Here is a 16,098-nt window from a genome sequence, read left to right on the forward strand (position 1 = left end):
AATCAATCAATCAATCCGTCCATCAACTAACTAATCAATCAATCAATCCATCAAATAAATAAATAAATAAATAAATAAAATTTTTATTGCAATACCAAATAACAGCTACGCAGCCTTGCTACTGATGCTCTTAGAAAAGTAATGCGCCATACAAAGTGCACAGAGAAGAAAAATGTGGTAGACAATGCCAGATAGGCAAACAAACAAATTGGGATACAGAATTTGAGGAGGTGGATGCAAAAGAGAGATAACCACAAAACGTGATTATCTACTGAAGTACACAACATAGGAATGAACTATGAAATATGTCAATACAGGCAGACTTTTATTACATGTTTTTTTTTTTCGTACTCGTGCCATAGAGAGTCTGTAATGCAACAGGGCCGCGCAGAAAACGAGGGATTCTGCCTGGTATGCTTAAACGGCACGGGAAATTGCACATGACCAAGCATCTTTGGGCAAAGTGAAATGACATGCATCACCTTATAAAGGAACAGAAGGGCTCATCTACTAGTTCTTAATTTTAAAGGTGTGAATTCAGGTATCTAGGTGAGAGGGTTAGACTACAGTCACTAGAACGGTAAAAAGGGTGCTTGAAAATAGATATCAGTTTATTCTGAAGACGTTCAATGATGTCAGAATTAGACTTGAACACTACGCCCCGAAATACACAGACAGAGTACTCTAGAAGTACTACAAGGCACGCAGTAGAATACAATTTAAGGAAGGCAAGGTGAATGGAAGTCTCGGGATATACGAACAGTTATTTGGCTAAGGGCCTGTTTTTCTGCATGTTTAGCGTGTGAAGCTTTGCTTTTTGTCGAAGTACACATCAACATTTTTTACTTGCTCGACGCTGGGCAATGAAGCATCCTGAAGGGTGTATGCAAATTGCACATGATGTGTTTTCAGCGTGTAATTCCGCGTGTAAGCTATTGAAGCATTTAAGGGTAGCTCATTCCCTCTGTAGCACTTTGAGAATGAAAAAAAATGTCTTTTTGGAGGTGAATGCAGCCGTAAACCGCGTTGACAGCTTTAAATAGCTTTAAGTCGTCAGCATATAGAGTGAATAAAGAGGGATGAATTCCTGACGAAATGTAATTTATGAACAACAGGAAGCGCGGAGGGCCAAGAATGGATCCTCGAACAACTCCTCTAGTGACCTCATAGCGGACAAAGCTCTGTCCATTAATGCCAACGAAGTACGCTCTATTGCTTAGGTAATTAGATACTAGGGCAATAATGAAATAAGGCATGTCAATTTTCGTGGGCTTTGGAACGAGGAGCTCATGGCAAACTAGAGCGAACGCTTCACTTAGGTCAAAGAGCGCCTAATTAGCCTCTGCTATGAAGTACACTGGAAGCATGGATCAGAAATGTTACCAAGTTCATTTTTGGGGAGCTTCCCACTATCATGCTGTTCATTTATAGAATGTTATAGGCTAACAGAAAACAGAGAATGCAATATAGATTCACACGCTTTCAAATAGGTAGAAGCCGATAGTAAGTAACTGGACTTGCAGCAATCAATATATGTACCGGCACTACCCGTGCTACCTTCTAAGCGATATGAAATGTACTAGACGTAAGGGAACTGTTGACAATGCTTCTGAGAAGAGGGACAAGTATGCTTCCGTACGCCTTAAGCAGTGCGGGAAGGTTACCAACAGGTCAATGAGAAAGGGAACGTTTGGTGTGCTTTTTACATATCAAACCATGTCTCCATTGAATCACAGTGTACACACCGTACCAGACTGAGAAGGGAGGCTACTTGAGGTAGAGGCATTTTTGTACCAAATACAAAACAGAAATGTTTCGCAAAGGCATCAGCAGAGCTCGAGATAAAACGTCATTTTGATGGACAAGATATGCATGCCCAGTACTCTTTTTGAAAAAGAGAGCGCACGTAGCTCCAGAAATATTTCAAATTATCCGTCCTGTTGGCTTCCAGACATTTAATGTGGGCGTATGGATAATTGTTATAATAAATTTTGCGAAGACAATGAGAGCGCCTATATTCAAATTTCCACTTATCTCGACCTGTTTCCCCAGCTTTTCTGTATACACGGTCTTTCAGTTTTATTGTCGTTTTTGGAAATCAATGAGAGAGCTTTCACTTCTTGTGCTTTTTTGCATGTATGAATATGCGCATGCCATTTTCAGTCATTTTCGCATAAAAATTAACCTGCAGTGTTCTTCAATATCAGCTGTTCCATCTACGACCTACCAGTTAGCGCTTTCGAGATCATGGGTACAGCCAACGTACTCTCAACGAGAAAATTTGAAGCTGTGCTTCGTGTTGTCATCAAAACGCATGCTGGCTTTCTGTGATATCATTGTTGAAGAAACAAACGAGGGTGGAACTTCACTGGCGCAACCAGAAAAACATTGCTACGCATGACTGAAAAATTATCAATATTCGAAAGACAGACATGTATAACGTGGCCGCAGCAGTTCTGTTTCAATTTACCTGCTGCATGAAATTAAAAGAGATTAAGACAAGCAAGGAGTGACATGTGCTTAGAAATGTAAATGGAATTCTGGCACACAATAACAACAACCGATGTACTTACGGTTACATTAAACTCTCCGATATCTACCACTTTGTGGTTAATATTGTTACGTAGGAAGACGCCGACGGAAAGTTATATACAAGTATATTTACAAGGCAATACGCCGCACTTGGCCAAGAGGCAACAGCCCGCGCTAGCCTCTAATCGTCGTCGTCGTCTTCACCCTGCTCGCCTCTTTGTCATCGCAAATACTGTTCCGTAGCACTACCCCCGGCGGCAAAAGCGCCGTGCCGGAGCGACTAAACGCCGGACTCGGAAGCAGTGTAGTAGGCCTGGAGCCTACTAACGCGCACAACATCACTAGATGTCAGAGTAGAGGACGAGGTTGAACGCAAAGGAGCAATTTCGTACGTCACAGGCGTCACCTGGCGCAACACGTGGTAGGGCGCTCTGTATCGCGAAAGGAGCCTCTCTGAAAGTCCGACGTGACGAGAGGGTGACCACAGGAGCACGAGCGCACCAGGTGAAAACTGTACGTCACGGTGGCCGGCGTTGTACTGACGCTGCTGAGTGGTTTGCGAAGAGGTCACTCGAGTACGGGCAAGCTGGCGTGCATGGTCGGCGAGGGCGATGGCGTCGCGCGCATACTCGCTAGTTGAGATCGCAGCAGGAGGAAGTGCCGTGTCTAGGGGCAAGGTCCGTTCGCGACCGTACAATAGATAAAATGGAGAAAATCAGGCGGTGTCGCGCCGGGAAGAATTCTACGCAAATGTGATTTAAGAAAGGGCAATGTCCCAGTCGTGGTGGCCTTTGGAAACGTACTTGGACAGCACATCGGTAAGCGTACGGTTAGCCGCTCCGTCAGGCCATTGGTTTGAGGATGCTATGAGGTAGTCAGCTTGTGTTAAGTGGAGCGGGAACGCGCAATGTCGGTGATAACTTTGGAGAGGAACTTACGACCACGGTCAGTAAGCAGCTGTCGCGGTGCGCCATGATGTAAGATAATGTCACGCAAGAGAAAGTCCGCGACGTAAGTGGTGCAACTGGTAGGGAGAGCCAGCGTGATAGCGTATCGGGTGGCGTAATCAGCTGCGACGGCTACACATTTGTTCCCAGAGGATGACGTGGGAAAGGGACTGAGGAGGTCTAATCCAACACGAAAGAACGGTTCCACAGGGACGGTGATCGGCTGGAGATGACCGGTAGGTAGCACCTGAGGTGTTTTCCGACGCTGGCAGGGATCACAGGCAGCAACATAGCGTCGGACGGAGCGAGTGAGACCAGGCCAATAGAAGTGGCGGCGGACGCCGTCGTACGAGCGGGTTACCCCAAGATGGCCTGCAGTGGGTGCGTCATGCATCTCAAAAAGCACGGTCTGTCGTAGATGTTTTGGCACGACAAGAAGATCAGAGCCGTCAGGGAGGAAGTTCCTTCGGTACAGAATGCCGCCACGGAGGACACATCGGCGAACGGATTCGTCGATAGGTGCAGAACGCAGACGCTCGATGAGTACTCGCAGCGATAGGTCTCGATACTGCTCATCGGCGACGTTAGCGAAGACAGACACAGAGAAAATGCCATTGGCGGTACTACTGTCGGCGTCGCCAGGCTCGTCTACCGGGTAGCGAGACAGGCAGTCAGCGTCCTTGTGTAGTCGGCCAAATTTGTAAGTGACACAGTACGAATATTCTTGGAGGCCTAGGGCCCAGCGACCAAGTCTTCGTGCAGGATCTTTCAGTGAGCATAACCAGCAAAGCGCGTGATGGTCTGTGACAACGGAAAAGGGACGGCCATATAAGTGTGGGCGGAGCTTCGCAACCGCCCAAACTAGGGCCAGACGCTTACGCTCATTGATGGAATAGTTGCGCTCCGCGGGCAAGAGGAGCCTCCTGGCCTAAGCGATAACACGGTCGGCCACGCTGGCATTGTGCCAGTACTGTGCCAATTCCGTGACTGCTGGCATCAGTACGGACTTCAGCAGGCACAGAAGGATCGAAATGGGCCAGAACGGGAGGCGTTGTGAGAAGGTCGATTAGAAGCGAGAATGCAGAGGCGTCGTTATCACCCCACTGGAAAGGGGCGTCTTTTTTCAAAAGCTCGGTTAGTGGTCGTGCTATGGCCGCCAAATTTTTCACGAAACGGCGGAAGTACGAGCAAAGGCCGATGAAGCTGCGCACATCCTTGACACACTTTAGAACAGGGAAGTGCGTGACAGCATGGATCTCGCCTGGGTCCGGTTGCACTGCGTTCGCGTCAACGAGATGTCCAAGGACGGTGATCTGGCGACAGGCCGAATTGGCACTTCGATGCGTTGTGTTGCAGACCGGCTCGACGAAAAACGTCCAGGACTGCTGAGAGGCGCTCGAGGTGCGTAGCGAGCGTGCGTTGGAGGGGCTGGAGTCGAGGGCAGCCGGATAGACGGTCTCGATCTCACGCCGGACGATTCTGGTAACATCGCGAGTGTTGTTGGGACGAGGAGCGTCGGCACAGGAAGATGTCGCTGGGGTGTAGGGCAGACGGGCAAACTGCTGGTCGATACGTCGGCTTTGAGCGAGTTCCAGGCGGCGGCACTCTTTTACAACTGCATTCACCGGTTCCACGTTGTTGAAAACGAGTAAGTTGAAGGCGTCATCGGTAATGCCTTTGAGGATGTGGGAAACCTTATCTGACTCAATCATGTGTGCGTCAACCTTGCGGCACAGAGCCAAGACGTCCTAATGTACGTGACGTAGGGCTCTTTTGACGTCTGCACACGGCCGGAAAGCGCCTTCTGCGCGGCAAGTTGGTGACCGTAGGAGTTGCCGAACAAGTCTCGGAGCTTTTGCTTAAGCGAATCCCAACTGGTGAGCTCATCTTCGTGCGTCCGAAACCAAACTTTAGGTGTGCCACCGAGGTAAAAGACTACGTTGGCGAGCATGATAGTAGGATCCCACCGTTTATTGCGGCTGACGTGTTCGTACAGGCTGATCCAGTCCTCGACGTCTTCGCCATCTTTGCCCGAGAATACGCCAAGATCAGGGGGAGCGGGAAAGTGGTGTAGGTCGTCGAAGTGGCAGCAGGTGTCGGAGCCGGCGGAGTCGAGTTGTCGTCGCCGGGAGCTATGAAGAAAGGCACTGCGAAGCACCGTGACGAGGTACAGGGAACGTGCATCTCCACCGGGTATGTTACGTAGGAAGACGCCGACGGAGAGCTATATATAAGTATATTTACAGGGAAATACGCCACAATTGGCCAAGAGGCAACAGCCCGCGCTAGCCTCTAATCGTCGTCGTCGTCTTCACCCTGCTTGCCTCTTTGTCATCGCAAATACTGTTCCGTAGCAATATCAAAAATATAAGCCCTTTTCATTAATGCTAGGATAAGAGAAAATGCAGCAATAGTTACGTCAGGTGTTACATAGAATGCATAAAGCAAGAGCCGTTCACTACCTGAACACCGCACGTCTGTCCAAACAGCCTCATGATCGCAGTCTACATCCGAGCACCGGACACATTATATCGCGATATCAACGGCGATAAGAATAAAACCAGGTTTCAAAGCTGGTATAATTTCGATCTTTGAACAATACGTTATAATACGCAGGAAAATACATAGTAGATGCCACTTCAAGTAAATATCATGTTTCACTTGAACCTATTAGAGAATGTGCAAAAAAAGTTATATTTGAAAAGAAACACTCTGGTGCATAGGCCTAGAATAATTTGGTAGATTGATCTGGGTGTCATTTTAGCGCGAATAAGAGTCAACACAATAAGACACACAGGACACACACAGTAATACCGGGTCCTGAATAATATATATAATTAATAATTTAATTATGGAGTTTTACGTGCCGAAACCACTTTATGATTATGAGGCACGCCGTAGTGGAAGACTCCGGAAATTTCGACCACCTGGGGTTCTTTAACGTGCACCTCAATCTAAGTACACAGGTGTTATCGCATTTCACCCCCATCGAAATGCGGCCGCCGTGGCCGGGATTCAATCCCGCGACCTTGTGCTCAGCAGCATAACACCATAGCCACTGAGAAACCACGGCGGGTCTGAATATTTCGCTACGCGTGTTAGAAAAAAGGTATCGCGTTTACGACGGCGCTTTTCTTGCTCGGATTTCGCAGAACGATCGCATTTTGGCGTCGACTTCGTTTAGTATAACGGTTGGTACAGTTAATTCTATGACTTTTAAGAAAAATTTCAATAGTTGCCTGGACTTGTGGGGATGCGAGGTGCTGCCGCGACGACACAAGCATGAATTTGTGTCGCTACCTGTCATCATCTGCAGAAAGCAGCGTTTCAAGGAGGGAAGTCGCGTATTCCAGGAGCGGGAAACACGTCGCAGACCTCTCTAAACATTGATTTCTGTAAATAACGATAGGCGGCGACACAAGTTTATGTTTGCGCCGTTGCGGCAGCAAATAAAATCCCCCTAAGCGCAGGCAAATTTGCACTTTTTTCTTAAATATCAAACAAAAAACTGTGCCAAGCGTTATACAAAACAAAGTCGACGCCAAAATGCGATCGTTCCGCGAAACCCGAGCACCAACAGCGTAGCGGTCTGCGCAAAATATTTTTTCTAACTCAGAAGGGTTTGGGTGCGAACTAGTTGGTACGGATCATTCATATTTAAAACAGCGGCAAAAAACACGGACAAGGGAGGACACAGGATGAGCGCTGCCCTGTGTCCTCCCTTGCCCGTGTTTTTTGGCGCTGTTTTAAATATGAATGATCTTTTATCTAACACGCGCAGCTAGATAACCAGGACCCTGTACAACCAATTTCGTAAACTTAGACTGCGCTAGGGACAAGACACCGAGGTAGAAGAAAGGACGAACGCAGACTAACAAGTGGTTTATTGAAATCAAGCAATGCTCCCTCTTCGAACTGTGCGCATGCCCAAGCTAAATCATAGGCGCGTGACCGTGCAACAACCCCTCGTCAAGCCCATATCTACATAAAAAAATCAAGCTCTTTCTTGAACAAAGACACTGATGGTTCGTTGACGCACCTACCTGGGCCATGTCTTGCTATCAAGGACGCTTCCAAGATTTCCCGTGCCCTTTGGTTCTTTGCTCGTCCTAACACCTTCGTTTTGTCAAACATTGGTTTACACATCTTCGAACATGACGTACAATGAACTGGCAGGTGCTTCCCGCTGATATTTTTTTGATGAGTTAGAGTGCTCCATTAAAAGATTGTCAACACATCTTCCGGTTTTCACCTCGTAGAACATTCCACAGGCCAGCGGAAACTCGTACACCACCTCCGTTCTACATGGTACATACGTGCGTCTGTGTTTTACGCCACATCCATCCCGCTTGTGTATATCTATGTTTGAAAGGGCGCATAAACGCGACAACTTTCAGGGCGCTGAAAAAAATCACATCAACATTGAATTTTCCGGCCACACCCTTCATTTCATTCGAAACCTTATGGGCATGTGGCGATACCTTCAACTTTCACCTCTCTCTCTTTTCTCCTAACTCAACCCCAGTGTCGGTGGAATGGTGGCATATTGCCTTCAAGAGCGACTCAGCTATGGCCTGGAGTAGGGCCTGCGGAAAACCTGCATTACGGAGACGTTTCACCTGGGAAGAAAACTAGCTTGGTCCTTATGGTGACATGACTGTGAGGTAACTCTGGGATCATACTCAAGGCATTGTGGAATGAGGACGCCTCTCCAAAGCTTATTTATGTAATAAACATGTTTATTATCTCTCCTCTCCAAGTAGAGCCAGAATTTATCGAGCCACAGAAGCTCAATAATTCGGTAATAGCCACAAAAGTCAAAACGACCTGCTGCAGGTCTTATTCGGGCCGTGGAAAGATCAAATAGGATGTTAGGAAGACGGTGTACTGTCGGATTAAGTTCGAGGAAAAACATTGTTTCTGAAGCGTGTCCTTATGTTAGGCAAGTTGGCGTACCGAAGGAGGCGGAAACAAAGAAAGTTTTCTTTGGAAAGCGCCAAGTGATTTGGAGCATTTATTGGCACGCTTGTTATATTCTGACCACGTGAGTCTGTTTCTGACCATAGAAAAGACGGGGAATGCGGGAGATGGAAATTCAAGACGATGAGCAAAACGTGAACAAGGTGAATGCAGGAGCCAATGCTTCGACAAGTCCACTTGTCGAAACGTTGGCTCCTGCATTCACCTTGTTGACGTTTTGCTCATTGTTTCTGACCATGACATTGAGTTAGCTGAGGTAGTAAGATAACCAAAACCTGGGAAAGATACGAGCTAATTTTAAAAAAAAGAGCTGTAGAAATGAAGGAGTACTGGTTGCTAATGTTTTGTTGCTTGCGTAAGGCATTTCTATTTTCTTATTTTGACATTCAGGGCCGTCAACCAGTGGTAGTATCAATTTGTTACCCTGTTTTAATCAGTTTGAAGCCCTAAATAATCGTTGATCATATACACTCATACATGACAGGATCCTGACAGAATTGATGAATAAATGTATTGGGAATTTCATTTATGAACATTACAAAAAGTAGAACGGCCCATTGTCTGTGCTATTTTCTGACTGGTAATTATCGAATAAAATTTTATATCAACGATTTGGGAGAAAACACTCAAGCCACAAGACTACTAGAAATTAAAGACTAAGAGAGGACAAATTGGGTCGATAAACGACGATGAGAAACCCAATGAAATGTCTGTGAAGGTACTACTCTATATAGTAAACTGATAGACACTTTATTTATCGAGCTAAACATATTGACGTAGTAAGAAGTGTAAGCACAATAAATTGTGTGTTCATTGGATTTTTAGAAAACCGCATACTTGCATTAGCACCCTTTTTTTAAGAGACTTGCTCTAAAGGAGCGATCGGCGAGCCGAAATGCTAGCTTTCAACTTTAGCTGGATGCTGCCAGTATGTTAGGTGGAAGTATTTAGAAACGCTTATTTCAGTTGTCCTCTCTGGCTGATTTTTTCTTGTTATTCTGTTACGTACAATGCTTGCCATCTGCACGTTTGATTAAGTTTGATAGTGAACACTATCCCTAGCTGACATTGCTTCGAATGTTAGTGATTTCAGCTTTATTTAATTTTCAAACACAGCGGGTTTGCCGCTTTCATGGTTATTAAATGCAACGTGGTCGCTATCTCGTGTCTGACCGAAAGTTTTGCAATAATCAACCAAAACTTCGTGCACCCTCTCTGGTTTGCCTGCCGTGATGAGGCCTTGGAAGATGGAGACTGCCTTCCAACATCAAAAGGGAAGTGCTTTGAGGTTGCTGGTCCTCCATTTAGTGATCAATATTTACTCCTCCCCGTTTGCTTATGAGGTCCTAACCATTGTTCACGTCAGAAAACTCGGAAGAACAGGCCAAGCAAAGTGTGCAAAACATTGCACTGCTTTATTTGTCCACGTCTGCAACCTGCTACTTTTCATTAATGTTCACTTCAGATGCACTTATTCTAGTTGGAGCGGAATTCAGAGGGACGCCGCTCAATGTAATTCCCCGATCCATTTAGTATTCACTCATAAGTTACCTGTTTCCTGGCCCTTTCAAGAGTCTTTAAATTAGCACTTCAACACCAATGTATTCTATCTGCAGAACTGGATCACCGTCGTGTCAAGCCACGACTTTTTTCTTCGTCAGCATTTTGTCGGACACGCGAAAATCGTGCTTAGTAAGAGAGTACGGCCTTTCCAACTTAAAGGATGCCTATTAATAGGTGTGCAGTGTGCACCGTGTCAACAATAATGCTAGTCGCGTAGGCTCTATAACGGCATCAGCTCTCAACAAAACGCGAGTTTGCCTTCCTCATCTCTTTGGCCGTCAATTGATAGATTTATTGACGTTGGAATAGAGAACATGACTTAGCTACTTGTCATAGCACACGACTCCCTCTGTGAAAACGTAGAGCAACTATACGTGGTGTTATCGAAATATATATTTCCCATGACTACTTCGATTCCACGGCTACGAGACTGACTACACTTGCCGACTACACTTTCTCGCTGCCGATTCTATGAGCCGATTAGCTCCACGGTCTCGAATTGCTCACTTAAATTGTTCTGATGTATTTTGCCCTCTCGTGCTGTGATTCATGACTGGGATGCAGGCCTCATCAGGAGGCACGTATAGCCCGCCTTATTTGAGCACATCTGGTTGGTCAGGCCACAATACAGGGTATACATTACGAATAAAGTCAAAGTACGTTGATCTTTCATGGGGTTTAATCCTGCATAGTATCACGCAAGTCAATTCAGGTTAAAGTAGGATTCACAGTGACACAGAACTACCGTAGACACGGAACATGAGCGCTTCGGACTAAATTTGACAACCTCGGGTTGGCACGCAAAGCACCCCTTATGACAGTGTTTGCATTCCGCCTCATTTGCAATGCTGCTGCCGCAGCATGGAACCAATTATACAGTGTGCTACCTATAGCAGCAGACCACGCCATATGCATGGAGCCGTTGTTTTCGCTCTCTGCTTTTGAGAAGGTGACTCGCTCTTTCATAAAGCTGGTGAGCTTTTTATGTGGCTTAGTTAGAATGCCTGTGCAATTGAATTTGTAACTATGTTTTTTGCTACAAATGTCCGAGCCAACAGCAGGCGATGGTCTTTTCCCTTCTGCTGTAGGTACGATGCAGTACCGCGGATTAACGTTGGTCCCAGTCAAGACGCATCACGCCGTCCTCTAGCACCCCTTTTGGCCGTTGGTTTCACAATGGCATGATGATTTTAACACCACACTTCAATACGCTCGTGTATTTCCATGAACGCGTTTGGTCACCGCTTTTTAAAGCGAACCTTTTCAACTAGCCCCCTCCCTGCTTTTCGGGTTATGGCTGCTGGCTTCTGTCACGGCTAATTGACCGGCACCAGACACAATGCAATGCAAAGAATTACCTGATATAGTACAAACCAAGCCAGCCTGGGGTAGTAGCTGATGCACGTAAGCGCTGACTCAAGCTCCAGCTCCAACCCACTGTTGTCGTTCCTTCATCGCCTTCATCGCCTTCATGAGATTGTGATTATTCCTTGGGTGTCATGACATCGTCGTGTTTGCGCCGTCTCCATTACGTCCTCGACACTACATTGTGTTGCTATATCATAGTGATCATGCTGCAATCGTCGACCCATCGTCGTCATACAATCGCCATCATTCCGACGTCGTCGGGTCGTCATAGTATTGTGGTGAATACATCGTCATGGTACAGAAGTCGTCATGACGCTGTGGTAGTTTCGGCATCGTCATGCCTTTATCCAGGCGCCATGGTCATCATACCATCGTTGTCATGCTGTCATCGTCAATCTAGTGTTTCATACTATATTTATGGCGACGTCGTCGTACGATTGTCATATCTGCTGGTTGCAGGCTGCAGTCTTCCTGGAACGGCTCGTACCGGACATAATGCGAACAAGCACTTGATATATTGCAAACCGAACCGGTCCGAGGCGCCAGGTGATGCAGGTAAGGAAGGACTTGAGCGCCAAAACTAACGCGTTGTCGTCGTTATTTTACCTCCATCATTTTCAATTGATAGCCTTTATGCCATGTTTATTCGCTGTCATGTCATCGTCACCCTTGTGCCGTCCTCACCATGTAACCGCTAGTGCTTTGCCGTATCTTCGTCATCACACTGCCATCGTCAAGCCGTCGTTATTTTTTGTCGCCTCATTATATAAACGGTCATGCCACCGTCGTCATACATTCGCCGCCATACCGCCGTAGTCGTTCTATCGGCATCATTCTACCGTAGTGACTAAAGCTGCGCTCGCAATCGCAATTGTATCATGATATGATACAAGATACTCGGGAAACAGATACCAGGTACCAACAGATACCAGATACTACCACAATAATTGTATCCGATGCGATACCTTCCATTCGTATCTTAAGGTACTTCGACAGGTTCGTAAATTTCTTATTATAGATCTGTATAATGTGGCAGCAAGCGTGTATGCTGCCTAAAATGTTTGCTTGGAAATTTCTCAACTCCGACTAACCTTGTTTCCTTTGAATAGAATATCTGGTAGGATCTCAAAATTTGTGTTTTGTTCAAGATAGCCGCCTTATGCACAAGTCTCCCGGAAGCAGCGCCATCGACACCTTTTGTTCAGAACAGTCAAACCTACATCCACGAGATCCTTCAAATTGCTGACGTGTGATGGCTACTAGACGCAAGGCAACCCCATTCTTTCATTCGTCAGAATTTGATAACGGTACTGCAGCAGCATCAGAATTGGCGCGAAAAGCGCCGCACGCATTAGCGTACACAGAATGGTACGGTGGCTGCGAGCAAGTGTCATGGCGCCGGCGCAATTAAAAACAACAGCAGCAAAAAAAGAAGAAAACGAAAGGTCGGCGGTGCGCTGGCGTTCGCATTTTTGTTTTTGTCGAGACGGCGCTAACGCCACCACGCGACTCTGCGCCACCAATAGCGACAAGCAGACCTGATCGCCTGCCCTCGCTGGAGGGCTCTGGTGGAAAGATAAAAAATGTCACTGCCTTTAGTATTATTCAGGTGGCTTAGCGGCAGCAATATAGACTTGAGAAGCGAAGTTCAGCCAACGTTTATAGTTTCGCACGGTTATCTTGCGATAGCCAGTATCTTGTATCTTAAGATACACGATACATTATTTCAGGTATCGGAAATACAGACACTGATACACGCCTAGCAAGGCGTATCATGGCAAAGATAGAATACACACAAAGAGTATCTAAGACAATATCTAAAATACATGTAGCTTCGATACTGCCCAGCAAGGGGTTCAACGGCCATCGTCCCATTGTAATTATGCCTTATTTTGTAACGTCATCATCGTCATTTAAGCTTCATCACCGCATTGACCTCACGATGTGGTCCTCACACGGCTTTCGTCTTTTCAGCATCGTCATGCCATTGTCGCTATCCCACTGCAGTCATAACAACGTCGCCTTTGTAATGTCGTCATGCCCTTGTTGACTTTGCATCGTTATCATGAAGTCATTGTCGTGCAGTCATGTACGTTCCATTTTCGTGCTCCAGTGTCATCCTGCCGTTGTCGGCTTGACATCATCGTCATTCTATCGTGGTCATTGCGTCATCGCCATGGCAGTGTGGTAATTCCACTATTGTTATTCATTCATCGTCACGCGTAGAACGCGCGTCCTCTAGCAGTACCAGTTTTTATTACGCGACGCGGTTTTCGATGAAAATTTGCCAAATATGGTCGGGTTATCAATGATTTCAAATGTTCATTAAACAAGAAGAACGTCCTTCGCCAACACCAATGCAAGCTTCACTTAGACTGATTTCGAAAGCACGTGGGATCAGCATACTTTTGTGTTACCTCTGTGTAAACCATATGCAATTATAAATTTCGCATTAAATTCAGATGTTACAGCGTAACAGATGCTCGCGAATCACAAACCTGCCCAATAAAAGAATCCTTTAACTCCGGCAACGTTTAGCCCTGCCACAATATAACGGATTTAACCATCCTACCTTGCGTTTTGTATTTATCATCGCGTAGGCAACCTCTTTTCGGTGCCAGTGTCTTGCATCTCAACGGCTTTTATTCATCATCCCTCGCACTTCCCACACATACGGTATTGCCACCGTTGTAGTGACGGTGAACAACCACAATGGCACAACGCAAGTCACCAAACTAACTGTTTAGTGGGCGAACCACTGCCCAGCAAAACAGGTAGCACAATGATAGCAGCAAACACGCACGCTGGTCATGTGTAAAAGAACGTGAGCTTATCCAATGACTCGCTGAAGGTTCCAGCGTAATCGCTGGTTCTCTCATATTTTCCAGGAAGTACAACACCCTTCACATGGCGCATACCATCTGATTATATAAGGCCTGGCGAGAACTTCTATAACAGATACAATCAACGCTAACATTCAATTAAGCTCCAAATTATGCAGCCTCGTCTTCCTTTGAGCGATAACTTTAAGCTGTTAGGTGGTGAAATGTGGTCACCGGTAAAGGAATAAAGTGGCAACATGCCTTGTCGCGCCCTCGTGATATGCCGCTTACCTATAGACATTCCGCGAAAAGGAAAACATAGTACGAATTCTCCACTTACGCTCTTAGTGCGGTTACGTTGTTTGCAGATAGAAGAACTCAGCGCGTACCATTACGATTTAGAAACAGACACTCTCGTGTCAGTCGAACCATCACGGTCAGTGCACTCAGGGTTGGATATCCCGGTCTGCCCCTGAAAGCATCTCACCGATTTATTTATGTATAATTATTTGCAAGCCTTACCAGCAGTGCCCGATGGCAAACCTTATGAACTTGCTCTTGGGTCGTCATCTGCTCCTCCATCGCTCGACCTCGCAGCCGACACACCAAGCGGTCTTGCTCCTATTTGATCTTTTCGCTTAGTGGACCCGACTTATAGGCAAACATTGCGTGTATATAGATATGAACGTACAGGATGTAGAGACAGCAAAAAATGGTTTCGCTATCATCTTATATCTCCTGAAGGCGGAACTAGAATTCACTGATGATACTGTGCTGCATATGCTACATATTATTAACGCGATGCGTTAAAGGCCCCGATGTCACAGAAGATCCGACGTCGGCGTGAGCGCCGTTGTCCGTTAGAGCAAAATGATCCGGCATATATTTAGGTATATGTATATGCCACGCCTTGCGACATGAAATGGGGGATATGTGGCCTATATTGCCAAACCACTCTATCCCTAAAGTTGCTCATACCTTGTCTTACATTCTTGATAAAATTATTCCTCGCAATTTTGAGAATGGCCGCACACAAACAGATGTCATTAAACAAAACACCGACAGCGCATGCCTTTTATATTAAATCTTCTCAGATTGAAACATTTAAAGTGCGAAACAATAAAAGAAACCTGAAAGTGATCTAAATGTTTCGGCACGGCTGTGCATAATCTCCGGGATCGGACCACGCAAGAGACCGCGTTTCTACCGGAAAGCTTGCCTTCGTGCATAGCATTCGCAGTCAGCTTTTGCCGGTAAACATTACGGTTACATGAGCTGCAGTTGCCGGGAAGCGTGAGAAGCAGTCGGGAATCTTTGAATGCTATCGCGTTCCACTTTTAAAGGTGTAGCTTAAGCGTTATCTTAGTTTTCTTTTCTTAAAATGCCAGAATATTGTGTTATAGAAGAGTGCTCAAGCCGTGTCTTGCATTTAAGCTTCAAATTTCACGTAAGCATGCGCTGTATACCTGTGCTCATGCACGCATTCCTTTTCGCAGGCCTATTCGTTCATCACCATCTCCCCTCAAATATCAGTTTAAATCTCTTCTAATCTTTTTGGGTCTTCTTTCCTGTTACAAATATCTATATTTTTGGACAGCATCGTCCTCAGTTGTCATTGACCACTTACTCTCTTTTACTGGTTTAAAATTGTAGCATAGCGCAGTGAATCGTTGGGTAAGCTAATGGCGCCGTCAAAACTAATACTTGTAGTTCAGAAAAGTACGTCGAGTAAGAAATGAAGTATAATGAACTAAGGTTGTCAGCTCTCAAATTTTCATGTGCCTCGTTAGCAGCACGAGTCCCGTGCAACTAAAAACTTTCTACACCGATATATACGAGAGCGATATATGCTATTTGTGCAAGTCTGCTAGAGCCACCCTTCAACA

The 16,098-nt window shown here is 45.9% G+C and overlaps 1 protein-coding gene across 1 annotated transcript in view; it reads right to left on the reverse strand.

Annotated features, from left to right (window-relative positions):
- The window catches only part of LOC126522463 (glutamate receptor ionotropic, kainate 2-like), a 364,802-nt gene that overhangs the window by 122,153 nt on the left and 226,551 nt on the right, over positions 1 to 16,098 (reverse strand). The window lies entirely within an intron of this gene.

The sequence above is a fragment of the Dermacentor andersoni genome, chromosome 6, assembly GCF_023375885.2.
Source record: "Dermacentor andersoni chromosome 6, qqDerAnde1_hic_scaffold, whole genome shotgun sequence".
Classification (NCBI taxonomy): Eukaryota; Metazoa; Arthropoda; class Arachnida; order Ixodida; family Ixodidae; genus Dermacentor; species Dermacentor andersoni.